Source organism: Onychostruthus taczanowskii, unplaced genomic scaffold (genome assembly GCF_017590055.1).
Source record: "Onychostruthus taczanowskii isolate IOZ18803 unplaced genomic scaffold, ASM1759005v1 scaffold37, whole genome shotgun sequence".
NCBI classification, from domain to species: Eukaryota; Metazoa; Chordata; class Aves; order Passeriformes; family Passeridae; genus Onychostruthus; species Onychostruthus taczanowskii.
The window spans coordinates 3,536,547-3,562,579 of record NW_024501126.1 but is presented as its reverse complement, the minus strand read 5'-3'; positions in this window follow the sequence as shown (position 1 = coordinate 3,562,579).

Here is a 26,033-nt window from a genome sequence, read left to right as displayed (position 1 = left end):
AAGGCATGCTGAAAGTGATATTTTTGAGATACCACTAATGAAAATGCAGCATAAAAGTGGCACCTTAATTCTGTGTTCCTGCTGGAGAACACACTTTTTGTCTCTGCACTCTGTGCACATAACTATGACCAAATCTGCACTCCAAATGCTGATGCCAGTATGGCCAGCCTTTATCAAGACCAGTTCACTTCCCAAACTACATGCCACACAACCAAGTTACTCTAGCAGGTATACAGTTTATTTTTCTTGCCCTCACTTTTAGTTTTGGGTAGACCACAGATAAAGAACTGCTCTACTGGCATCCTCATGGGTCAAAAATGGAAAGGGTACCAGGCAGAGCAGATGTTGCAACCTTCCTGGATATTCTGTATGTGCTGATCTGGGGCACTCTGACTGGGGCACCCACTAGTTTTCCTTGGGAGAGGCTGTTTGAAATGGAAGCCCGTCCCAGGCAACCCTTCTCCTATCCCCCCTCCTGCACATTTGGGACGAGCTATTAAGCAGCAGTTGTCCATGTCTTGTGTGATGCTTATCTCAGTCAGCTCGTATTTTTCCTATTTCTGCACGAGTTGTGTCTGGAAAAGGGCAGGCGAGAAAGCGCATCCTGGGCAGCTAGAGTGAAGCACAAGGAAGGTAGCCTGTGCTAATTAATGTCTCCAAAATACAGGTGGAGTATTTTAAGCATGTGCTTACCGAGCCTGCTTCATACTCTCTGTATAAGTAGTTCTCTCCCAGGGCAACTGCAGGCATTTCTCCTCTTATGGGCCATAATTGGCCATAGTCTCCTCAGATGCCACCATTCTGAAGAACTCTTCCTCCTCCCACTGACTTCCCACCAACTTCCCACCCTTACGTGCATTTGTGCTTAGCACATCCTTGCTCCCCACAATTTCTATTTTGAGGATGGAAGGCTCCCTCCTCACGCTGCCTCACCTCATCTCCAAGTTTTGGTATTGAGGGGACAAGAGGGTACCTGAGCTTCCCTCCCTCTCTGCTGCAGCCTGTAAGAGCACCGTTGGGTACAGCAAATACATGTGCCCCTGGTACTGAGCCGCACCTTCTCCCTGGTGGAAAACCCTACTCTCATTGAAGAATGAGAGCGTTTCCATGTCTGCTGCTCTGCGCTTCCCTTGCTTCTCCCCAGAACTAGTGTAACTGTGGGGGAGGGAGGCACAGAAAAAGCACTCCCTTCTACGCAGAGGATTTGCAGGCACTTCATGCTTTTGTTACATAAAATTTTACAAGTGGATTTGCAAATATTGAGCACAGATATCATAGGTGGGGAGACTCAGGAAGAAGAGCTCTGGGCCAGGCATATATCAGGGTAAGAGAGGAAGGGGAAAGGAACATATGTAAATCTACTGAGCAACCTATGTTATCTTCCACTGATACTTGTATGTAGAGCACATATATTTGTGAAGCCCAAAACCCCTGTAAAGGAATGGTCTCAGAAAGATGTCTCCAGATGCATATTTATTTTTCTAAAGAGAGTACATAGCTATAAAACTCTCCAGCCAATTTTTTATTATTGTTTTGTTAGACTGCCTGAGCATTCCTTTGCAGAATGAGCTAATAAAGCTAGGAAAACTGATGACACTGGTGCTTGGACAGCTATCAGAGGAAAAGAATAAAGTATTAGTGTAGGGAGAGAACTGAAACATTTCCAGAACTCCATTAACAGAATGAGAAGTGTTTTCAGAGAAGATGAGCTTCTATATTAGGAAAGCTTTACTTATTTCCTCTGAGATTCTGCCAGTCCCATGGGAGAAAGAAAAGGCAGTAGTGGGGGTAGGAAGAGAAGAGCAGCAAATAGACAGGAATTGAGAGGATTATGTGGAGAAAAATACTTTGCCACTTTTTATGCAGGATAAAAAGGGTATCCTGTCTGAGCATGAGAAAAGATTTCTTTAAGTAACACCTGCCATACAGTTTTCCTGCAGCTTTCCAGGGTTGGGACCAGATGGAAGAAAACAGTTTTCACCCTTTGAATCAGTGGTACACACTGAGCACGCGGGGATTACACCACCAGCCTCCACACAGCGACACTGCATTGCGAGCATGGCAGCAGGAAAGTGAAGCTGCAAAGAAAGTGCACCCACATCCATCCCCCCTAGACACACACCCAGAGAGGGGCAGGATAGCAGAGCAAAAAGGTTAGAGGAGAAGTGTCCTTTTGTTCAACTGAGCTGTAGGAGAGGGAACTGCTAGAAGCTAAAGTGACGGCAGCAATTAAAGACAAGAACAACCAACATCTGTTGATAAGATGTGCTGCTGCAAGTGAGATGTGTTTACAATAGCTGAAAGAGATTAGAAGAAAATTTCTACTCCTCCCCACTTACTCAATACGTTTGACAGCTCTCTTGATATTTTAAGTTTTAATGTCTTTACTCTTTAGCTAATCAGTTCTCCTTGTTTGTGCAAGTCCTGCATGACAGTATGTGAAAGAAAACAAAATTTAGAAAAATGTGATTGCAAACTCCTTTCTCCAAAAAATGGATGGGTAGACTATCTCTTCTCTTTGAAGAGAAAAGGGATTTTAATTTCTAGTTGATGGCTTATACATGAGAAAGTGGATCCATGGCAAAGAAAAACCTCTAACAAAAATAAAAGAACCATGGTGGGAGAGGTGGAAACTATTTTCTTTAGTAATACAGAAGTCATAATTTGCTACACAAAGCCTGACATCCTAAGTGACTTCTTTCCAGCACTGGTTCCTGTAAGTTCTCTCTGTCTCCTTCACCACTTTCCTCTGTCTTAGTTACACAGGCTCGTCAGTGCGTCCATCAGACATGGCTAAATGCATGGCAGCCCTGTTTGCTGGGAGGTTACACCTCACTTACATGGATGCAAGCCACCAGGAAAGCTACCACGACGGCAGCTTTGCAATCACCACTTCAGTGAATGGGGCAGGGAAGAAGAGAGATGCAGTCAAAATACAATATGAAGGGTAACAGCTTGGCATTCTGAAAGCATCCCCTTATGCTGCAAAACAGCACAGGCTCCTGCAAACCCACAACAGGGAATCACTCTGCGGTCAACTGTGAGGGATCGGACATCCAATGGGGAATTCCTACAGTGGATGCTGCAGCAGGACCCGAGCATTAAACCATTCTTGCCCAAAACCTATGAGGTCCCAGACTTCTGATGAAGTGGCTACCCAGTCCCTACAATACCTCGGTTAAGTATTTGTAATGCCCCTGTTTTTCAGCTACACATTCCTACCTCCCAATAATAAGAGTATTCATTAATTAGCTCTCCTTCCTCCCTAGGAAATGCAACAAAGAAAAATATGCAACAGTAAAAGAATTGGCAGAAGAAAAGTGGAATTTAATATGTGGATTTAAATCTGTCTGTATTAAAGATAACAAGGAGAAATGTATGCTACAGAAGTGTAAAGGAGCCTATCAGAGTAAAGGCAGACCTACACATCAGACAGAGCTGTAAAAGGGAAATTCTGACTGAGCTTTTACTTGAATTGGTACTTGAATACAATGTACATTTTTCAGTCCTGCTTCGGTACAGATGGACTTAATTTGACATCTTCTGGAAAGAATCCACATTTCTTCCTCAATTACGCAACTCCTGGGTGACTATGAAGCTCTAGTCTGATGTGGCCTCTGTGTTGCTCATCACTATATAGCCTCGTAATTTCTGAAATACTTTACAGATGTTAACAACTCTAATGTCTTCCAGCCATCAATGAATTGCCCCACAATGAAAGGTTTCATTCTGCGACCAGATCCAGAGCTGGACAATGTGACTTTAAATATGAGAAATGGGAAGAGTCCCACATTTCCCAGACTTGTTCACAGTTCAGTGGCAGATGACCCATAAAATCTAAACAGGGAAAACAAAAAACTGTTTCTTCCTTGTATGATGATTAGTTCTTAGACCTTGCAGTCTTTATATATTTGTGTTGTGGCTAAGTCCTCAAACAACCTCAGTAGTTAGTCATCTAGATTCTGTTGCAATTTTTAGGAACTTCCTACTAGAGGCCTTTAAGGTGGAAGGGCTTTCCCTCAAAAGCCTCTTCCATTTGTGTCTGCTAGAGAACTCTCCCTAACCTCCCCTATTAACTTTATGTAAAAGAACAGATTTTGTTCCTTCCTATCTTTATAGGAATTATAAAGGGGAGCAAATTACAGGGTGTTTTTCACATGTTGCATAGGAGAGAGCAGGTCCTGGATATTCTGGTTCCAAAGAGACATATTTGTAGAGGCTTTCTTTCGATAGCTATTTATTTTTATCCCTTGCTCACGATTAGCTAAAAGGAGTTCATGTGCAAACTGACAGTACAGCAGAGATACCAGTCAGATCTAGGAGAATTTCTTCCCCTACTAAGTGGCAGTTCAAATCTACTTGAGCAGCTAAGCAAATGTTCACAATTTGAGATTCAAGATCATACTAGGAGCCGAAATCCTTACCAATGCCTCTATACAATTAAAGAAAAGTAATTTCTTTTTATTCCTGATAACATACCTTATCAGATAATGAGTCTCCACTGGGTCATGGTCTTGGCAGTAGGATAGTCAAAGCTAAATGAGAGGCAGTGGAAGGATAGTTCAAGCAAAATCAAACAGGTGAGTATTTTAGTCCTTCATTTAGCAGTACACAACTAAACACTACATAGACTTAAAAAAACTTTATTATTGAGCCCAAATAGCAAGTCCCTTTGCTTTGTGTATCCTTGTGCTTTGTAAAGTTGCTGACCCTGCCTTGATGAAAGTGCAGAAGGAATTTCCTTCACTTTCTCTTTGAGGAAGGCCAAACCCTCTGCAATTTAGAGAAAGAAATCTCGGCTCCCTTGTGTTCCAGCGTGGTTTCTGAGTAGTTAGCTGACCTAATTTCCCTAGGCAGTTTTCTGACAGATAGGGAGCAACGTGCCCGTGTGTTCCTCAAGCTACTTTTTGTTTTCGTGTCTAGCAGGTTAATATTACACGGTGCTGTGGGTTCACTGGAACAAAAGTGCAACCAACACATAGGTGATCTCTGTCCTATCATGTCAGACAGGTTGCAATGAATCACACTTTTATGACCTAGTAAAACCTTCGCACTGTCTATTTTAAAGCTCGGGTTTGAGGCATGTATGCTTTGCATTGTCCTTTAGGAGGAGTAAAAATTGATTGCTCTTTTTATTGCCCTTGCAAAGCTGTTGTGGCAGAAGTTCCTGGTCAGGGACTGGCTGAGCAGCACCCAGCATGGATGGGAGGCAGCAGTACAGGAACAGCTTCGAAGTCTATTTTCTTTCTATCTTGGGGCCATTTCACTGAGGTTTTAGGATAATGCTGTAGTGACCTACACCAGCAATTATCAGGTCCAGTGAATGGTGTGTTTCAGAGTTATGAGTACTGTCAGGACATAGCCAAACTTTCTGGTGCCCCAGACACACAGCAAGCTGAATCATCCCCATGTGTAGCTATCTCATTGCCGCTCGGTCTTCTTGTAAGAAATCAGCTGGGCCTCACTTTTGATCAAAGTACAGTACATGCATCTGTTGCTGCACATGCAAAAGTGCATTTGAAGTTGTCTGAAAGGACTGACAAGACAAAATATGCTACTGATTTGTAATGGAACCTTTTCACACAGATGACTAGAGATGTGGGAGAGAAGAGGTACAATGATGGAGAGACAAGCCAAAGGAAAAGTAAATAATCTCATGGCATGTGATCTAAAAGACTGAAACTTCTTTTTATTTCAGGAAATAAAATAGTCAAAAGCAGACTTCTTTGGTTATGCAAACCACAAGGCATTGTATTAAATATACTTATAGCTTCTTTAGTTTAATTTCTTAGTTGTTTTTCTTGAAGGTTGTTTTGAATCTCAGGAGAGAAACAATTTTTCAAAACATGGGCAGTAAAATATCCAGGGCAAATGAGGAGGTTTTAAAACAATTCCCTTGGGAAGGAGTATTTGAGTACTTTTTTCTTTCTCAATACATAGCTTTAAACAGGCATACAGCTCATGGTGATGAGGTGAATATGAGTACCAAACACTCTCCAATGAGTTCAACTGAATTAGACATCCTGCTGGCTGTATTTCTGTGCTTAAGACATTTACAGATTTGGGCTGTTGCCTAGGGAATTGGCCTCATTAGGAAACTGTATTGTATATAACTGTGCCTATGAAGTAATTTATACAAACCATGAATGACTATTCTTTCTATATCACAGAACAGAAGAAATCCCACTTTTGCCAATTCTCATTTAACTTGGGTGTTAGAACATTGATGGACAACAGAGAAAGGATATGTCACATCAGTTACAACCATATTAATGATAAGGAGTTGTTAAACATTCTGTATCTCACAGAGGAAAGCACTTCAGTCTAGAAATACTAGGACTATATGAGTGTCTCAGATAGCACTTCATTTTATTCAGTGAAAGCATCTCTAACCAGATAAAGACTTTGAATAAAAGCATTAGCTATGTCAACAGAGGTAAAATATGTCTATGTATGTGTGTGTATATAACCCTATGTAAATATATATACACATATATAGTAATTTAAAAAATTGCATTAATTTAAAATGCCTAGAGACAATTTATTTAAAAAAAACTGAACCAAAACAAAACATAGCAGATAGCTTCATCTGAGTCCAAGACTGGAAATCGTACAACAATCCAGTTTTTGTCCAAGTCAGAACATGGATGGTGTTGGTTTCTGTAGAGCTTTTATTCTCTCATGCATCCACTGTTTTATATAAACACATGCTTTTCAAAAGAATTTATTTAAATGATGTTAAACTAAATCACTTATAAACCAAATGACATTTTTTAAAATCAATGTAAGAACAACTTCATTGTGTAGGCAAGCCCTTAAGAGGTGTCAAATGTGGGAAGCAGAGATTGTAGATGCATTTATCTGATAGTGTTAGCAGAGAGGTCTTCAACACTGCTATTAGTTTAGAGCAGTAATTTGTCAGCACGTCTAACTTTTGGAAGGGATAATTCTCTACTCACCGTTAGCGATCCTCTGACTTGCCACCAGGCATTATGCATTTTTAAGCTTCTTAAGATTCCCTAAGCCTAGTATGCCTGCATGGATAAACAGGAATAACTACCACATGCCTACCTTACTACCTGGCCTTTACATCCACCAAAACCGTGTCTACCTGTTGCCTGAAAGAGCACAACACTATCATTTAAATCTGCAATTGCCAGGTGCCAGCCTCACTGCCAACTGCTGGGTGGGAAAGCCGGTTAGTGAAAGCAGTACCAATACATAAATATTATGTAAATGCATCTGTAATATAAATACCACAATACCGACAGCAGACTGGAAAATGAACATGGAGAGATTCCTCTGTCAACATTGTAAAATAGGATCACTGAAAGAAACACCGCCGTGTGTGTGCCTTGTTTTGCCAGCTGTGCTGCAGCACGTGCATTTGGGGTTGGATGGCTCATGTACAATGTTATGGGGCTTTTGGGAAGTGACTGACATGTAGCCTGGTATATCACAGTTCCTGGGCAGACATAACTGTGGAGGAAACACAGGCAGTAATGTAATTGAGATTCTTCCCGTGGTTATTCAGTGCTGAGCCGTCAGAGGAGGTTTTGACACAGCAGGTGATGAGATAAAAGACTTTCTCTTGTAGGACATCTGCTCAATGGGATTGCCAGTCAGGGCTTTCACTCCTCCATGCACTGTCATGTTGTGGGCAGCCAAGGGATGGCCTTCTGACGTTTACTCTCTGTGGTGTCTGAAATCCTGCAGAGTTACCGTCTGTGATTCTTAGCAAGCCCTGACTTCCTCTGGGTGTCTGTGATAGAAGTATTTGCCCCTCCCTAGGTAAGAACTTCCAGATAAGATTTATCTTTCACATGTTGTTTCATTAGTTGTGTTCCGCTGAAGGAAGGCCAGGCACAATACCAAGGCCTTTGCTTTGGGTCAAAGATGTTTTAGGGAGCAGCACTTGGAAATCCTCCACATCAGGAGAAAGCTGCGATGGGAGTCTAATATTCCCAGAGAAAGACTGCCAGTGAGAATATTTGAATTCCACCTATTAAAAAAGGAGGAAGTCCATGACAAGTGGACTAAACAGATTAAAGGTCTGGGGGACTTTGCAGGGGAAATAAGGTGATGAGCAGTAGCTTTGTAAAGTAAGTAGGAATCTAAAGTGAAGAAAGATCAAAATGTAGTGGCACTAGTAAAAAGTGAAGTGCTTTTTTAAGGGTCAAATGAGCTGCAGAGAGCTGATCTTAAAAAACACCTTATTTTGTGACTTAGGCATAATTCATAGCATTAACATTCATTGTATAAAAAATATCCCAAATTATACAGCTGTTTATTTTTAATAAGATTATAATGGTGAATTTTTATTATGATATGAATAAAACTATTATGGCTAACTACAATGTCAGCACTTCCACCATCTTGTTTAATCGTGTTTAACACAAAGAGGAGAAAGAAGTCTCTGAGCCCCTGGTTAGTTTTTTGGGCACATCCCAAACATCTCTCAGATGCATCTTATGCATACTGGAACTGACTACCTATTTCCATGTAATCATCACCTGTAACGGGCCCTCTTGGAAGGAAAACAAAATGAGGAAAAACAAAACCCAGAAGCACAGTGGTTGGACTGCCCTCTTGCTTTTTTCCCACACCTCCAGTCAGGCACGATTTTTACAGGTTCTATCTTGAAAAGTACTAAATCCAGAAACCAGTATTTTATGCCATCTGGAAGCTTGATAACCTTGTTTTTCAAATGGCTTACAAAATATATCTAATTGTAAATACTCACAAATTATGGGTGGCTAAAATCCAATTCAGAGCAGAATAAAAGCTAATTGAACAAGGTAAACAGAGAAGCTAATGTATTGCAATGCACCAGGCGACTGGGGCAATCAACACAAAAGAGAGATGTCAGAGACCTGCTAATGGACTGGAAGAGAGAAGATGTTTTCCAGACAGAAACACAAAATGAAAATGTAGAAATGCTTGCGTAGCAGCTGGAAAGAGTAAGGAGAGCTGTGCAGGGTATAAGACTTGGGGCAGGCAGGGAGGGTGCTTTGCAGCAGCACTCAGGAGCAGACAGGGGTGCCTATCACAGTGAGGCAGCAGCAAAAAGGCTTAAGCTGGAAGATGGTAGCATTTTTAGTGCAAAAATGCTGAGGAAATATAAACAGGAGAAGTGAGCCATGGAGGCTGAAAAGGGAGGCTTGGTAATAGCACCAGAGGATGAAAGCAGACAGATGAAGCAGGCTCTTGGCCACCCTCCTCTCCATCCCTGAGAGAAGCAAGTACAGAGGCTGCAAGGATGCTGCTGCTCTGCAGACAAGGGTAAAGTCCTTTGCCTTGGGTCTAGGAAAGACTCCAGTGCAAAAGCCAGCTTCTCCAGCTTGGCATTTCGTTTAAAGCTTCAATGAATATTTATCTTTAGTGTGTGTGTAAACAAACCTGTAGATATATATACACATACACACACTTTTTGTTTTCTTTCTTTTCAGAGTTGCAGTAAAAATAATCAACAGCATTGCCAGGTAGCCTTGAGCTTACTGCCTTCTCAAAGATATGAACTGTTGGTTCCACAGCATATCCACAACAACTACAGAGGGTGAAAGAAAGGTGAAAGAAAGGCAAAATAATATGCACAGTAAAAATAAATACAAATAAAATTCAAATAAAGGAAGCACTCATATTCTCTACCTTGTACCTTGTAATTCTTGGGTGTAATAGAAAATCAAACTTCTGTTCCTGAATAAAAATATTTGCCTTACAACTTCTGAAGAATAAATGAAAATGGGGGCTGTTAATGGTTACATAATACACAAGGAAAAAACCCCAAACAACTCTGGCTGCGATTGTGAGGAGTTTTCAACACTTGTCGAAAGAAGGGAATTTTCCACTATCTGAAACCTTAGAGAGTCTTTGTGGAAGTGTAGGAGAATTGTGTTCAGAACATCTCTTGGTACTGCAACCAATTATGACTTCTATTTAACATAATCTGAAGACAGTGGTATGCAGCCCTTTGGCAAAGTTTGAATCTGCTATACTAATTAAGCATTTTCAAAGAGATATGTTAGACACATGCAGATTGAGGGAAAGGACCCTGGCTTCTATGAATAGGCTAATCTTATGCCCTGTGAAGGAAAGAGATTTTTCCCACTGCTTCATCAGGAGAAGGAGAAATCATCACTCTTACAGTGGCACCAGACTTTCCAAACCTAACCAAATATTATTTTAAAAAATGAATCACTGATCCTTAAATGCATCCCCAGATGTTCATATTGAATTTGCAGTATTTATCGTGCTGAGCTTAATTGTCCATTCAAATCACCCTAACTGAGGAGTGCTCTGCTTAAGGGAGTCACCATATGCCAATATAAAACCTGTGTTAAGAGACTGGAGAATCAAGCCTACGCTGTTTTACTTTACATCACTATGCATTGCTCTAATCTGAGGGAGAAATAATTGCAAATGTTTTAACTGTGAAAGAATAGCGAGTCATCAAACCTTCAATCATATTTTAATATGCAGTCACACTCCACTTTCATAAATAGGAATTGGAATAATTATAAAGACATCATTTTTAATTGTCACTCATCATTTATTCGGCTCCTTAAGTAGAACACACATTTAATTAATGCCTTAGGTTTCAGCGTCAATTACCACATTAGATGTTCTCCCATATTCATTCCATCTGCTACAAGTAAATACTTTACCACTGCACAGTTATACACCCATATAAGATCATGATCACAAATTTCCCTGCCTCCTCATGACCTATTGTACAGAAAGTGAAAAATTTTGCAAAACACAGACACAAAAAATAAGTTTTGGCTTGAAATTAGAGATATTTTCTCACAAGCATAAGGAATTTGCTCAGCTCGCAGGTACTAGTTCAGCTAAGAATGATGTGTTGCTCATAATGAAGATGCAGAGCATGTCTGGGCTCTGAGATGGCAGTATGAATATCTTTGGATTACCCAACACTCAGGGCATGGGACATAATTTTGTTGTTTTGTAGTTTCAAATATTTTTTCAGCTGTCTTGCATTTTTTAATAGCTAGTTTGATTTAAAGTCTTCAGGTGATTTGGATTTGACCATGTTCTTCAGGAATTTGTGCTAACAATTGCTTATGTTCACTCTTAAGTTGTTAGATCAGCATCCTTATGTCATTTACTATAAGGCAAAGCCTTCCCAGCTTTTCTTGTTGCCCTTTTTTTACCTTTTCCAGCTTTCTTGGTGCCCCTTTTTTAGTGTAAATCCTCCGTCTTTCAGCTGCAGTCTTTGTGTTGCCTCAGGAATCTCCCTTCTCAGTGCTCCTCAGCTTGTTCATCCCCTTAGGGACTTCTCACATCCCTTCTCCACACTTGGAGACCCAGTCAGGTCAGCTGTGTGCCACTACTCCTGGGTTTCACTCAGGTCACTATGCTCTGGAACACTGCTTCCGTGCCATCTGCCTGCTTGATTCCCATGATCTACAGGAGTAATCCCTCAGCAGTGGGGGCAGACTGCCCTCCAGGCTGCCTTACCCAGTGAGGAACCTGATGCAGGGTCAAAGCTAAAGCTAAGGCAGCCCCCAATGTGTTCTCCTGCATAAATGCACCTTGCACTCATCCCATTGGGAGTGGTCATTGTGCTGCTGCCAGGAAAACCTTAGAGCAGCTCAAATGGGCCAATAAAAATAAGACAAAGGAAGGAAAAGAGAACACACAGGTACCCCTAATTTGGTCTGGTCCAAGACAGAAGGAAGGAGAAGAGCAAAACATCCCAGGTGGTGGAAGATGGTCTGAACATACTGATACTGCTCAACAAAACCTGAGGAGCTCGTCAATAGGGTATGCTGACCTCTCTTGCACTGGGGCCCTACTTCATGAGAAAGATCAGTTTTACCAGCCAGTCTCTCCATGGCAGAACATGGAGGCCTTTCACTTCCAATTCCTCCTTTCTCACACCCTGCCAAGAGCCCCATCCTGACATTTGAGAATGGCCAGCACACACAGAAGGGTACTGAAAGGGTTCAGCTCTTGGGAATGTGCCTGAAGCTGGCTTGCCAAACTGCTTGCAAGTATTTTCTGGGCCATTTACTGCTGCTCTGAAGTTTTTCAAGCATCCACATGCTTTAGGTGCAACTGCTGGTGCATCCTGGGAACACCTCTGCAGAGAACAGGTAATGATGGTCTTTACCCCAGTGATCACAGGGTGTCAGGAGGGAAAGGAATGTGAGCCTGGATGGCTCCCCAGAGGTGCCAGAGGCACACTGGCAATTATCTCCCCAAACATAGCACCAAATACTTGTGTTCATTATAGTCAGTTTTTTTCTCTCAAAAGAAGTTATTCCCTTGAGCAGAGTCCAGACAAGTGAAAATCCCACACTAACCCATGGTCCTCTGTTGAAGTGGCATCCCCCAAACTGGTAATCTCTATTATGACTTCCCCAGCATCTGTCCATTGGGTGGAATGACCTGAAAATCAGGAAGAACAATGAATCCCAGGATTCCAGTCAGCACTGGCACTCCTAATTGCTGCCCTGCACAATGGGTTGCTGTGTTACCCCTGCTAGGGGCTTCCCTGGGGACACTGTCATCTTTTGAGTAGTCATTTCGGTCTTTGAAAGTCACCTTAAATAACTAACTAGTATGACCTTAGCATTTGCTCATCACCCAGCAATTTCCTACGCCGAGACAGACTGCATGTGCTGCAGAGACATCCGCCTCTTTAGAACAGGCCTGTAGCTTGCAAAATTGGTCATATAATTTTAAAACAATAGCACAGATTTGGACATTCATTTAAGAAGTGGATATACTAAACATTAAAAATAAATATCCAGGAAGGTTACATTTTTTAGTAATGATGCATTTATAATTTTTTTTAGGGTTGAAAAAATGTTACAGGCTTGACATGATAGTCCTATAAATTAATATTCTTTGTGGTATAAGTACTTTATGAGAATGCTGAAACTGGGCATGAACTGTGGGAATAAGCAACATACTGACTTGATGAACTTTGTAACAATTGATTAAGTATTAATAAGCCTCTGTAAACAACAAGTTCAGCCTTATTTGAAAATGCAATTCTATTTAAAAGATTTTTATGAGCAACTGAATACCACAGACCACAATGTAAGATGAACAGTTATGAAAATGAATGTCTCTTCAGGAATTTTGAAAGACCAGTCCTCCTGAATATTTAGTTTCATCATTTTATGTTGACTTGTTCAAATGCCAAAAGCCAGTCATTGAGGTTCAATACACTACCTCCCAAACTGCTGTGTTTCGAATAGCCACAAACCTCAGATTTTTGGAGGCAATTTGATCACATTTCACATTCAGTCCAAGTAAGGCCTTTGAACTAACCTGCCTCGGGAATGTTACCCTTTTCTGTTAAGTAATAGCAAAAAATATCAATTTCTTTCAGATTTTCCATATCCTTCATCACAAATCTAAGCAACCCCGTGACCCCTAAACCTCAAGAATTTATAAAACAGTTCATCTGCAGAGATCCCAAATTCTGGCCACCCATAAGTTACCAGATGAAATGATACTTATGTTTTGTTGTTCCTATGTCATCAGTTCTTTCAGTTACTGAACGAACCAGATCTCATGTTCTTAGTATGTACAAATAACAAACATAGAGAACTTGTGAGAAATAGGGGACAGAAGTGAAATAAGTAGGAAGCATCCATTGAATATTATGCCCAGTTACTGACTGCTCTTGGAAAGAGTTGGTGAGCACTGAGGAGGGCGGATCCTTACAGCTAATGCTGCATTTTAGTACACTGTCACTGACCACACCCATTTCCTATTGGGACACACTGGCACCTAATGTGTCTTCATTTAAATGTTTCTAACTTGATAAAAACAGAGCAAAAACCTCAAGCAGACAGCCTGAAGTACAGGTACCGAGGTGCAGTACTGTACAGTACAGTACAAAGGTGATATTTCCCTATTTGCACTTGTGTGAGTTTGAAAGAGAATTTGTTCTGATGTTCACTTTTCCCTTTCCCACATCCATCACTGCCTTTTTTTCCCCAAATGACGGCTGCATTGTGACCAAACTCTGTGTGCTCATCTAACTCCTTCCAGCAATTCTTGTAATGGGCTGAGCAGAAATGGCACAGGGACAAAAGATAGAGTCAAAAAGCAGGAGATACTACCCAAAAGCCAGGAATTGGGCATTTCTCTACTGTTTCTGAGACTCATTATTCTTTCTGTCCACTACATTTATTGCCATGGTGTTTAGGAATTTCAGCCCTGGATTCTCATAATGAGCTATTTCTATTAAGTGCTGTATAGAGGCAGAACAAAGAGATGGTACTTCCTTTAAGATCACACCGTGGACAACAGCAGATGGTGATGAGCAGACAGAGGGGGAGTACAGGAAAACAACAAGACAACTGTGAAACTAATTAGGATTGTAAAACTCTGGACAAGTCTGGTCACAATAGAAATATTAGTGGGTTTGGAGGGTACATTATTTCAGCTTTGCAATCAAAGAAGCAGCAGCCAGAATAAATCTACAGACAATATTTTTTATATGTCCTTGTTTCTGAGGAGGGAAAATTTAGTAGAAAACACTTTGAGTTAGTATCCGTGCATGCAGAATATGTAACATCTGCATGAAATGAACGTTTTTATTTCCCTCCTTTTGTTACCCTCGCATTATTGCAGACAAGCCAAAATACAACCCTCTTTTATTCTACATTTCAGGATAGTTAACTGTCCTTTTCATTAGTCCTGCAGGGGACAAATGAATGCCCCAAATTTTTCCTTTTCTCCTATGTGGCAATTGTGCTTTTTTGTTGGGATGCTGCTCACATTTAACACCAATTTTAACCATACCTGGGAGAGTATTTACTTCTTATAATCCACAATGTCCCTATGATAATGATAATTTAAAAAAAAAGGAAACAGACACTACTGTTTTTCAGTTTAGAAATTACAAACACTGCTTCCCTCCCCAGAACCATTTTATTTCTCCCTGAGACATCCACATACTGTCATTGTCTCCATATTAGTCATGTCTCAGAAATGGCAGAATCAGCTGAGAATTTATAAACTGCCTTTACATCTTTGACTGTTTGTGCTTCAGATTCCTCCCTGGTTCTCCTATGTTACATATTTTGCTGGTGCTATCTGTCACTCATGCTCCTTGCTGTTATCTTTGACAGAGAGCTTTTCATTAGAAACATCCCTTCCTACAGCTTTCTTTGCATTCCTAACTTGCTTCAAGTTATTAGTCTATATAAAGCAGTGCAGTTCTTTCCTGTGATTTATCTCAGCAGACCTTGGAACCACGCTAATCGCCAAGTTATGACTGTCTGTGTATCGGGCAAAGGAATGTGTGGGTAGCATTTGTCTCTGTGAGGTGGGAGTCCAAGAGCCAGCCATTAGGATATTATTAACTTTGTGTCTTAGGTTGAAATATTAACATGTCTCTTCAGTGCACTGAAAAACGCTCCTGAGGATTTTGCCTGATATTTCAGGCTCCAGCAGCAAAAATACCCCATGACCCAAGCTCCAGCTTGATTCTACAGCCCCCAAGAATGCCAAAAGTGCCAAGATGTGAAGGTGTTTCTGAGGCAAAGTATTCACAGAGTGCATCATGACAAGCCTGTTTACTCCCAGATGCTCTTTCCATTTGAGCTGATGTCCCAGCCATGGTGAGCAGAAATCTGTGTAACAGATGTGAAAGACAAAGTGCCACCTTCCCCACACTGGGAGTGGTTGATGGTGCTTGCCCTGCCTGGGAAACATGCTTAACATCTGTGCAGCCTTTTGTAAAGCCAGTTAGCACTAGTTAACCTTTATCTTTTTTATCCTTTTAATTCTAGTTACCAGGTAACTTTCTGTAGATCAAAAGAAGAGTCAGGAAAAAAAAGAGTGGAACATCATTAAATGTGTGTTACAAGTTTTGCCAGGTATATTGCAGTAATATGCTGGAGGGAAAATGGTTTGTTATGTGGATTGCAGTAAATTCTGAAACCTGTGTATAAGATTTATATAATACAAAATTGTTAATACATATGTAATATTTTATATATATATATATTCACATATATATATATTTTCCAGCTTTGGTCATTCAAATGTTAGATGTCTAATTCAAAATTATTGCCTGAATTGCCTCTATAGTTGATGAGCATGGGTGACTTCCCCAACAGACTAGAAAGGACTAGATTCCTTACTTTTAGACAGTGCGGTATATGTTCAAGCAGTAACAAATAAGCTCAAACAAAATGTATAAAATAGAAGATTACAGAGGAATTCATATGTTAATATACCTTCTTCACATAGGGCTCTAAAATTTTTGTACAGATATTTTCAGATCAGCTGCACTGATTCGTATTGCACTGGGGACATCCTCATCAAAATTAGTGATACTTGTAAATGGAGTAAGGTGCTGCTGTGTTGGCACAGAGTAATGCCCCATACTGAGGATTTGAATACATGCTATAACTTATGTAATAAATGTTGTGATCTGGCATCCTCCAGTTCCATTGAATACTTTTGTGCACAAGCAGGTCAGCATGAGAGTTTGCCAGCACACTCTCCAGATGTCAGATTACAGCAAAGACTGAAAGAGCTTTCTTAGGTAAAGGAACATGTGAGGAACACTTTGTGTTATCATCTGTTGTAAAAAGCTGTAAAAAGAGAAGATGCTCAGGGCGAAGCCAGAGGCCTTTCACTGGGCCTGAATATCATTGCTTCGGTGGAATGAGTCAGGTGGCTGCTCATGAATACTCAGCCTTTTACCACCTTTGGGTGGTAAACCACCTTGGGTTCTTCAGAAGCCAGACTGAATTTCTATCAAAAAAGAGAAAACCCAAATTAGACAACAGAAAAAACTGCACTAGGGGTGTTCAGTCTGGACATCAGGAAACTTTTCTTTGCTGAGAAAGTGATCATACACTGGAATAGGCTTCCTTGAGAGGTAGTTAATGCCCAAAGCCTGTCAGTGTTTTAGATCATTTGGATAGTGCCCTTAACAAAGACATTTAACTTGTTCAGCCCTGACAGGATGGGTGATATAGATCCCTTCCAAATAGTCTGTTCTATTCTATTCTAAACAGTAAAAGCTTAAGAGGGATTCTATTCACCCTGCCATCTTCTCCAGCACTCTCTCTTTCCTGAAGAATGAGTCAGCCTGTTCAGTACTTCTGAAAATGTGCCTCCTGCTTGAGCCTTGGTTGGGAAGGAAATATTTTGTCATGAATGAGCATATACTAGTGGCTTTCCCCCCCCCTCCACCTGTAGAAATATATTATTCTGTAGTCAAAGACCTGAACAAAAGTTGTATGCAAAGGAACTTACAGGAAACTATTTGGAATTTCCTCTTGTAATATCTTTAAAACTACCTTTGGATACACCAGGAGGGGTAGTAAATACAGTGTGGTGTGCAACTGCCTTCCTTTTACATGGATATTTTTCAAGTATATTTGTAACAGTCAGTTGCAAATTTTCAATAAACAGTAATGAGTATTGTTGTAGATTACTTCCTGAATATTTTGGTAAATGATTTTCTGGCCTTGAAGAACCTGAAGGGGAAATGTTTTTAGTGAAGAATAAAAGGAAGTACTGTGCTCCCATTTTTTTTTTTTTTTCAGGGGAGGGGGATTTTCCCCACTCTCTTTACAAGAAACTGTTTTTATGGGTAATTACTTGCCTTAGTGCTGCATATAACACTCCTGTATACAAAGCATTACTGTGTGACCTCCTCGTTAATTATGCTAAGCAGTACAGCTGCTTTCCACCAACTGATGAAATGCAACAAAATAGCTTGCCTGCCTGAGGATATTGGCTTTCTGAGTCAAGAAAAAGTCAGAAGCAAAGTTTGACCTTTAAGCTAAAGTTTAGATATGTGCTGAGGGTTGCTGGAGACAGGACTACCACACGTGCTCCAGCATTGCTGACTCCAGCATCAGCATGGCTGCACAGCACATCAGTAGCCAGGGCTGGAGGTGAAGTCCTCGTTTCTCCTTCACCAAAATGGAAATTACATGTGATGTAGGGAAGTGAAAATATGGCTTGAGCATTGACAACAGCTCCCAATAAGGTTGATAAGCTGTTTTTTTCTGGATGCTGCTTCCCAGGCACTTGAGGAATTTGTGGAGGGAACATAAATATATAGGTGATACCCTATGGGAAAAAAAAAAAAATCATCACAGCCTGAAATAAGCATTTTTGAAGAATGGCTAAGTAAAGCTAAAAAAGGCAACTCCTTTGATGCCATCTGGTGCTGCCCATTAATCAGACAACTATTCTCTTTTAATTAGGGACTAGCCCTGGTACGCCTTGTTATATCCGTATCACCACAGACACAGAGAGCTCTCTATGTTCTTAATTTCCACTTTGTCCTTTACTACACAATAATTTTAAAGAGAATTAATTTTCCACTAGGGGTGTTAAGTGATTTAAAACCTTTGCTGTTGTTATCCTTATTCCAGGTAGACTTCAGTAAAATAAAGTGCTTCTCTGTAGCAGTAAGCTCAACACTGGACATTATAGCTACAAGAACACATTACAAACTAGTGTGCAGATTTACTTTCCATGCTTACATGTGATGGATCTGAAACACAGAGGAATTGTGTTCCCCAAATTCACAATGACTGGAAATTGTGAGCCACAAGTTCTGCTTTATGGTCTCTGAAAAAGATGTTGTTGGACAATATCCCTGCCTCTGGTGGCAAATGGGGACAAGTCGTTCTTTCTCTCATAACTTAAAAAAATCCAACCAGAATCAAAATCCTTGTTGTCATGATGATTACCTGGGAGTATTCCATTACCTAGAAACAATGTCTCTGTTATTTTGTGGGCTTTTCTTTGCCGTTGTGGTGTCAGAGAACTTCCAGCAGACCAAGGGAAAGACCCTTTCTGGGTCCATTTTCCAGATGCCTCTCAGATGAAGAGGATGATTTTCCTTCTTGGCCCTTTGCCACTCTGTTAGCTGGGCTGCAGTGAGCCATGTTTATAGTTCACATGGCTGAAGATAATCCCAACAATACACACAGTATGAGGAGAGTACAGCTGGACTGCTGGGAAAATAAAACATCGGAGGATGAAAAAGCAGAGGAGGTGGGGGCTTTGGGAGCTTCAAGCTTTTCCCCCTTCAGCCAGGGTAATCAACACAGCCATAAATTAAAAATTTATTCCAAGACAACACATAAGTTACTCAGAAGTCATCATCATCACAGGGCTCTTGTTCACAGAGTCCACATAGAGTTGGAAGGGAAAAAGCGAGTCTGCAAAGGGAATTGTTATTTTTATCAGTAGTTAGTCATTATTTGTGGTCTTTCCAGATAAGAAGGCAGAACATATTACAGTACTTATCACCAACATTATCTGCCATTAGACACAACTGAACTGTATTATTGCTTCTATTTTTCATTTGTTTACATTTTTCAGTCTCAGAGCCGTTATACAGAACTCAGCTCCATAGCCTCCATTTTTTTGTCTTTATAACTACACATAAATAATTTTCTAAGCAATAGCATTTTCAGAAATCAAACTCCAGTTTTGATAAGTGTGTGAGGTCTTTGTGGCATTAAATGTAACACTGGTCTTGTGTGGCAAGAAAATCCTTTTCAATTTGTCTATTAAAGTATAAAATAACGTTGATACATGCTCCTCATTAATCCAGAACTGAACTTTATGATCTAAAACACTGCTGTATCCATTCATATTATTTTTCAGTGACAGAATATAAATTCTATAAGGTAAAGAATGTACTTGATGGATTCTTGTTCTACTTTAAAGCTGACTTCAATAAATAGTGTATAAATAACATATATTGGAAGAAAAGTATCATTGAAGATCATTAAAGCCAGCATTGCATAAATTTCTGTGACATTTTGTTTTTTTCCCTGGACTACTCACCAGTCATGAAATCTTTCCTACTTTTGACTGAAAATATAATTTGTTGAAAAAATTTGCTAGTTGCTTTGGGTAAGTGGTATGCCTATCTGTAGTTATTCTGCAAGTTGTTTGCTCGGGATTTTTATCATGCTGTGCTATGTGGCATAATTGTAACACCTGGACTAGATGATGGCTGAAAATGTTTAACAGGTTAACGTTGAAGAGCAATCAGAAAAAAAAAAAAAAAAAAAAAAAGGAAAAAAAAGCCAGCAAACCAACCCCTCTGGCAATTTCAGATCAGATAAATATTTCAAGGGGACAAATACTGTGATGCTACAAACAGTTCAAATAACAAAAGCTCTGCCCTACAAGCAGCTGTAAGATCATTTAATCCACACACATTTGTAAATCTTCTTTTCATCATTCAGCTGACTCCTGGGATAGCCCAAAACCATGTTCACCAGGTCTCTGTAATTGTAAAAATCCTTGAGAGTCTGTCCTGGAACTGAGCCAAACAAGCCCCAGTCTGCTTCAAACATCAAGTTTTGTTAATTTCCCCTCCAAATCTCTACAAAACTTATTTTTCCAACAGTGGAATACCCTATTTCCCTTCTATTCCCACAAACTGCTAAGTCTGGGGCTATACCCAGGTATAAACTCTATCAAGGCAAAGATTAGAGTGTAGACAGGTACATATTCTTTCTCATATTCCTTCCCTTTGGGGATTGTTAGGACATATGAAAAACCTACTGCAGCTTTTGTCTATTCAGAACTTACCCACCACAATTTTTCTTTGCCCCCTCTAGGTGTGTATGGTAGATGCATAGCATGACAAAAGTCTGAATTTATCACAGACTGATTCACATGACAAATAGAATTTATAAAAAAATAGACATTTCCGAATTATTTTTAAAAGTAGCACCCTTTCTTTCTTTCTTTCTGGAAATAACCCACAGAGAATGTATGAAGGTACTGTATAGCTAAGATCCTTTTGCAGATTATTGTGGTAATTTGTAATTATTTTCTGGCTTATGAATTTACAAATTTCAATTAAATCTCAGTTTCCCATCTCTTTACTGTGTTTCAGGCCACACCATTTGGATACCACTGGTGAGAACAGAGCACATTAAGAATGGTTTAATCTGAAAAGCTTTGCTTTTGGGAATTTTGAAAAACACAAAGAAGCATCAAAACCGAGAGCAACAAGTGCCGATTGCCACCTCGACAGTGCACCGCCGACAATACAGAACTAATCGAGATGCCGTGATCCCCATCCACAAAATGATCCGCGAGCTAAAAAGACAAGGAGTAGTCAGCAAGACCCATTCACCTTTCAACAGCCCCATCTAGCCAGTGCGTAAATCTGAAGGAGAATGGTCACCCGTAAGAAGAACACTTTCCACTGAGGCCCTAAGCAACAACAAGCCTTTGTCCAAATTAAGCAAGAGATCGCTCATGCGGTAGCCCTTAGCCCAGTCAGGACAAGACCAGATGTAAAGAATGTGCTCTACTCTGCAGCCGAGAACCATAGTTTGTCCTAGAGCCTGTGGCAAAAAGTGCCTAGGGAAACTCAAGGCCGACCACTAAAATTTTGGAGTCGAAGCTACAGAAAGTCTGAAGCCAACTATACTCCAACAAAAAAAGAAATTTTAGCAGCCTATAAAGGAGTCCAAGCTGCTTCAGAAGTGATAGGCACTGAAACACAACTCCTCCTAGCACCCCGATTACCAGTACTGAGGTAGATGTTCAAAACAAAAGTTCCCTCTACCCACCATGCCACCAGTGCTACATGGAGTAAGTGGATTGCTCTCATAACACAGCGCGCCCGTATTAGAAAGCTGAATCGCCCTAGGATTCTAAAAATAATTACAAACTAGCCAGAAAGTGAAAACTTCAGTCTCACTGATGAAGAAGAACAAGAAGTGACACGTGCTGAAAAAGCTCCTCCATATAACCAACTGCCAGCAGAAGAAACAAGATACGCTCTTTTTACTGATAGTTCCTGTCGCATAATAGGAATGAATCGGAAGTAGAAAGCAGCTATATAGAGCCCCACACGACAGGTCGCAAAAGCCACTAAAAAAGAAGGTAGATCAAGCCAACTTGCTAAGCTCAAAACTGTTCAACTGGCCTTGAACATTGCTGAAAAAGAAAAGTAGCCAAAGCTCTACCTCTACACTGATTCATGAATAGTAGCCAATGCTCTGTGAGAGTGGCTAGAGAAGTAGAAAGAAGCTAATTGGCAGCGTAGAAAAAAACCAATTTAAGCTGCTGAAAAGTAAAAAAACATAGCTGCCAAAGTAAAGAGGCTACCTGTGAAAATCCGCCATGTAGATGCCCATGTCCCCAAAAGTAGAGCTAATGAGGAGCACAAAAACAATAAGCAAGTAAACCAAGCTTCAAAGATAGAGGTATCCAAGATAGACCTAGATTAAGAGCACAAAGAAAAGTTATTCCTAGCTCGATAAGCCCATGATGCCTCAAGTCATCAAGGTAGAAATGCCACGTATAAATAAACACGAGACCGAGAAGTGGATTTAACCATAAACAGTATTTCTCAAGTTATCCATGACTGTAAGACGTGTGCTGCCATCAAACAAGCCAAGAAAGTAAAGCCCTTATAGTATGGTAGGCGGTAATCCAAGTACAAGTATAAGGAGACCTGGCAGATTAACTACATCACACTGCCCCAGACACGCCAAAGCAAGCGCTATGTGCTCACAATGATAGAAGCCACCACAAGGTAGTTAGAAACCTACCCTGTGCCTCATGCTACGGCCCGTAACACCATCCTGAGCCTTGAAAAACAAGTCCTGTAGAGACATGGTACCCCTGAAAGAATTGAATCCGACAATAGGACTCATTTCAAAAACAGCCTCATCAGCACCTGGGCCAAGGAACATAACATTGAGTGGGTGTACCATATCCCCTACCATGCACCAGCTGCAGACAAAGTAGAAAAGTACAATAGACTGCTAAAAACCACCTTAAAAGCCTTAAGTAAAAGATCTTTCAAAAATTAAGAGCAGCATCTGGCAAAAGCAACCTAGTTACTTAATACCCCAAGATCTACTAACCGAGTGGGCCCTACCCAATCTGAGCCTTTGCACAGAGCAAATAACAAAGTCCCAGTAGTACATGTCAGGAGTTTGTTAAAAAAAACAGTTTAGATCAATCCTGCCTAAAGTACAAACAAACCCATTCGTAGAGTTGTTTTTGCTCAAGGACCAAGTTGCACATAGTAAATAATGCAAAAAGATGGAAGAACACAATATATACCTCAAAAAGATCTGATTGTTAAGTAAGAACTATGTATAAATATCACTGTTTGCTAAATGTTACTACCATTGTCTGTATATAGCTGTATATTAGATGTATAATGTATATATTTGTAGAATTAGAATATATGTTAGTTTTAGTAGTAAAAGGACAGGTGCTAGTGTCCTGGGTTGACTATATGATGCTTTTATCCCCAATCGTCTTGTCTTGTTTATACTGAATAATAAGTTTTACACCTTTAAGACTCTCTTCCAGAGAGTGAAGAAAGAAGAGAAGAAGCGCGCAGTTTGTTTTCAGACTGCACTCACTCCTCCACATTCCTGCTCCTAGACTGTGTTGTCTGCGAACATACAAACAACAGGACAGAGCTCCTCTTTTCCCCTTTTTTTGCTTTTAGTTAGTTTTAACTAGCTAAGACAAAAAAGTTCCCTGAACTGTGATTTTTTTCCCTTTTCTTAAATCTGTTCAAGCCTGCTCTAGACTGAACACCCAGAAGAGCACCGGCAGCTCCACCTGAGGCCCCTTGGCCGGGCCTGGGCCGCGGCATTTCCAGCACCAGAGAGACTGATCAGAAACTGAGTGAGACGAACTGCAACCTGGGGAGGGGACTGTTCTGAGTTTGTTTTTTTGGAGCAGTGAGAAGTTATATTGTTTGGGTTCTATTGTTTAATAAACAGGTTTCTTTCCACTTTTTCTCCAAGGAGATATTTTCTCCCGAACCGGTTGGGGGGGAGGGGGCAATTGAATCTGCTTTCGTAGAGAAGCCCCTTTGGAGGTAAAATGTTTAAAAGGTTAACTTTGAAAAAAAAAAAAAAAAAAAAAAAAAAAAAAAAAAAAAAGGAAAAAAAAGCCAGCAAACCAACCCCTCTGGCAATTTCAGATCAGATAAATATTTCAAGGGGACAAATACTGTGATGCTACAAACAGTTCAAATAACAAAAGCTCTGCCCTACAAGCAGCTGTAAGATCATTTAATCCACACACATTTGTAAATCTTCTTTTCATCATTCAGCTGACTCCTGGGATAGCCCAAAACCATGTTCACCAGGTCTCTGTAATTGTAAAAATCCTTGAGAGTCTGTCCTGGAACTGAGCCAAACAAGCCCCAGTCTGCTTCAAACATCAAGTTTTGTTAATTTCCCCTCCAAATCTCTACAAAACTTATTTTTCCAACAGTGGAATACCCTATTTCCCTTCTATTCCCACAAACTGCTAAGTCTGGGGCTATACCCAGGTATAAACTCTATCAAGGCAAAGATTAGAGTGTAGACAGGTACATATTCTTTCTCATATTCCTTCCCTTTGGGGATTGTTAGGACATATGAAAAACCTACTGCAGCTTTTGTCTATTCAGAACTTACCCACCACAATTTTTCTTTGCCCCCTCTAGGTGTGTATGGTAGATGCATAGCATGACAAAAGTCTGAATTTATCACAGACTGATTCACATGACAAATAGAATTTATAAAAAAATAGACATTTCCGAATTATTTTTAAAAGTAGCACCCTTTCTTTCTTTCTTTCTGGAAATAACCCACAGAGAATGTATGAAGGTACTGTATAGCTAAGATCCTTTTGCAGATTATTGTGGTAATTTGTAATTATTTTCTGGCTTATGAATTTACAAATTTCAATTAAATCTCAGTTTCCCATCTCTTTACTGTGTTTCAGGCCACACCATTTGGATACCACTGGTGAGAACAGAGCACATTAAGAATGGTTTAATCTGAAAAGCTTTGCTTTTGGGAATTTTGAAAAACACAAAGAAGCATCAAAACCGAGTCTTCATTGGTTTTCTGTCTTTCATACCTATAGCATTCGTTATCAATTTGGGTCCACAAAAGTAGGATAAACCATTTATTTCCTTGAGTGTTTTAAATAAATTGCTGTAAAAAGGACTAAATCTGGGTGAAAGGCAATGGTTGGCTTTTAAGCATGAAGTGGCCGAGTCTCAGAGAGAGCCCACAAGCTAGAAATACGCAGGAATAGTGATGGGAATCAAATCTGACCTTTTTATTCGTTCCAGGAAAATCTTATTCATCTGCAACACCGAAAACATTCCCTGTGCCGCTTTTGTTGCAGCAAGGCTGGGAAACAGGAATACAGCAGCAGCAGGACAAAAGCTATTCTTGCAGATTTCCCAGCTCAGCTAAACCCAGGACGAACTGCAAAGCCCCTGAGAAAGTCTGGAGACTCCCAGCACACTCCGGAGGTTTCAGGAGACTTGTCCACAGGGAACAGGAACGGGAAGGTCAGGCTTGGAAATCAGCAGGAACAGCCTTCGGTGTGGTATTTCTGTACTGCCGCTTCCTGCCTGTGCTGAAGCAGGGAAGAGTGAAGTACGTGACTGTTTTAAGCAAGATTCTCAGAGCCCCAGCTCAGTGTACTCTGCCCACAAAGGTCAGGAGCCAGGCAGCAGAGCTAAGGAGATTGTGTGGGATATAAGTCGCTGGTAGACGTGGCAGACTGTCCCTTATATAGCAAGCGCCACTAAGTGGATAAGAGAGGGTGCCAGGGAGCGGCAGCAGGGTGCTGGCCCTATTTCTGCAATGTTCTTCTTGCAGCTAGTGCAACTGGCTTCAGGTGGTTGTACCTGGCTTCCAGACTCTACTACAAGCACCCTGCAAAGGCCCTTTGCAGTCCTAAGCAAAGGCTTTGCTATCTCCTGATAATGAAGATACTTCAGAAGCAATAAGCGTTACCACTTCTATAGCGCAGCGCTGAAGGATGAAGAAGTACTTGTTACCTGTGCAAAAAGGATGCTGTGATGTCTAAACCATCAGTCTGCAATTTTCATGTGTTTCATGTTTTCCTACTTTCTTTCTGTTTGTTGACTAGGTGTCATGTGGAATTATTCTAAAGCCAGAACATTACTATAATAACACTACTACAGTTCATTTCTACGGTGCTGCTGTTAATATGTAATGGAAAATGAGACAGGTGCCCCATTTTAT